This window comes from Eutrema salsugineum, unplaced genomic scaffold, assembly GCF_000478725.1.
Source record: "Eutrema salsugineum unplaced genomic scaffold, Eutsalg1_0 scaffold_3, whole genome shotgun sequence".
Classification (NCBI taxonomy): Eukaryota; Viridiplantae; Streptophyta; class Magnoliopsida; order Brassicales; family Brassicaceae; genus Eutrema; species Eutrema salsugineum.
Genome location: NW_006256756.1, coordinates 10,863,052 through 10,865,552, shown reverse-complemented (window position 1 = coordinate 10,865,552; position 2,501 = coordinate 10,863,052). Strand labels below are relative to the sequence as shown.

At 39.6% G+C, this 2,501-nt stretch overlaps 1 non-coding gene across 1 annotated transcript; it reads left to right on the top strand.

Moving 5' to 3' along the window:
- Positions 1-1,471: 1,471 nt before the first annotated feature.
- LOC112085799 lies at positions 1,472-1,579 on the top strand. Its single transcript, XR_002899093.1, has one exon. It is a non-coding gene; the product is annotated as a small nucleolar RNA R71 (small nucleolar RNA).
- The last annotated feature ends 922 nt before the right edge of the window (positions 1,580-2,501 follow it).

Here is a 2,501-nt window from a genome sequence, read left to right as displayed (position 1 = left end):
TCCAGGACAAGGCATTTGGATGGGAAAGAACTATAATACAGAGATTGTGGGATATTGTGACTCAGATTGGGCTGGTGATCGTGTTGACAGAAAGTCAACAAGTGGGTATTGTACTTTCATTGGTGGAAATCTTGTAACCTGGAAGACTAAGAAGCAAAAGGTGGTCTCATGCTCAACCGCAGAAGCTGAATATAGGGCAATGAGGAAGCTTACAAGTGAATTAACCTGGCTTAAGGCGCTCCTTAAAGACCTTGGCATTGAGCAAGAAGGTCCGATTACAATGCATTGTGATAACCAAGCTGCTATACACATTGCAACAAACTCGGTGTTTCATGAGAGAACAAAGTCTATTGAAATAGATTGCCACAAGGTCCGTGAGAAGATTGAGGAAGGTGTGGTGTTACCGTGCTACACAAGAAGTGAAGACCAGTTGGCTGATATTTTCACTAAGGCCGCAAGTCTTAAAGTTTGCAACAATCTCTTTAGCAAGCTAGGACTTGTGGACCTTATTCGCCCTTGATCATAGTCCTTGATCCATGGACATCACACTCTTTTTCCCTTAACAAGGTTTTGTCCCATGGGGTTTTCCTTGTTAAGGTTTTTAATGAGGTGATGCTCATGGGTCTTCAAGCTTAGCAATCTAAACAACTTCGATGGCTAAGCTTGAGGGGGAGTATTGGTCAAGAAAGGTTCTATGCTTTAGGGCTTGAATCGGTGTTAGCCTTTAATAAGGAGAGAAGGCTCAAGGGATCACGTGTGATGTTTAAGGAAGAAGAGAGTTGGTGTCCGTACAATGGTCCCCCCTTGGCGCGTCGTTTACACTTGGTCTTGTGACCGTTGGAGCTGTCACTATCTCTCGGGATCCATGCTCAAGACTCACATGTTTCCTTATGTCTCTAACCACTTTCTTTTGTATTGTAGCTTAGCTAAACCTAGTTTCTATTCTGTCTCCTCTATATATGTATCAAAGACGAGAATGAATAAACACACTACTTTGGGAACTCTTTCTCTCATCTCTTTTGCACACTCTCTCAAATCTCTTTATTCCGCTTAGTCTCTAAATATTCTAACAGGTTGCACCATAAGCTCGAGTTTGTTGTCTTGAGAAGTTGGGGATGATTTTGGAGCAGATTTGAGACTCATAAGGGCGTGCTCTTATGCTGCAAGTTGATGATTAATATCAGCTGCATTAACTGTTTCACATACATTAACAGAACGCTGCTGATTTTTGAGAAACAATTTCACCATGGCTTTAAGTTCTTCAACTTCCTTATGATAATGGGAAGTAGAACGTGATGTTCTTCCTTGATCAGGACAATTTTTTCTGCTGCTTGCAGCAAGCTTATTAATCAAGACATAAGCTTCCTCCACATTCTTTGTCATGAAGTTTTCATCGCTTGCTACATTTAGAGGTGCCTTAGATGTCCATTCAAGACCTTCGTAGAAGGTGTTCAAGATGCATATCTCTGTGAAACCGTGGTGAGTGCATTATCTAATGTAGCCTTTATAACGATCCCAAGATTCATGAAAAGTTTTGCCTCTTTTTTGTTGGAATCTATATATCTTGTCTCTAAAGAACTTTGATCTAGAGGTGGTGTAGAAATTCTTAAGGAAGGCAGCCTTGCATTCGTCCCATGATCCGAGTGAACCAGGGGACAAAGATTTGAACCACGCATGTGCCTTATCACAAAGAGAAAATGGAAACAACTTGCACTTTAAGTAATCTGCAGGAACTCCGATCAATTACTTGGTGCTATAGATTTCTTCAAAATCTTCGAGATGGTCCATGGGGTTCTCCGATGCATCGCCATGGAACTGGTTCTGCTTGACCAATTTTATGAGTTTTGGGCTAATCTCATAGTCTACATTGATGGATTGTAGACTAATGGGAGAACGGTTCTCATAGAAAGCATACAGAGTGTTATAATCTCTTAGAGTTAGGCGAGGAGCATCTTGGAACCGAACGTATTCATCAACTTTTTGCTGGACGTAATGATTATCTCTAAGCCTATCTAAACCTTGCAAGTGTCTATTGTTCTCGCCCATCTCAGTGTTATTTATATGTATATATATAATTTTTCAATTTTTATTATTATTTATTTATTTATTATTATTATTATATATATATATATATTTATATATATATATTTTCGTTTTTTACTTATTTATCTATATATATATATTTATGAAATAATAGAATATTTAAAAAAAATGAACAAGATAACGTACTTTAAACTCGATTATGACTTGAAACTCGTAGGCAATGTTAAAGGTCCCCGACATTGACATCTACTCTGAAGAGGAATGACGAAATGGGCTTTGATGTTGGGCCTTGTGGCTCTGCATAGGTCCACCGTGGGTGAGAGTCCTCCGGGGCAGGTGAAATGCACTTTTGCCGCGGGTGATAGTCTTCAGGGACTGGTGAATTTGGTCAACTTGCTCTTCATGTATCTTTTGATTGCACCGTTGGATTGTCCTGATGTAAAGTGCTATGGAAAGCT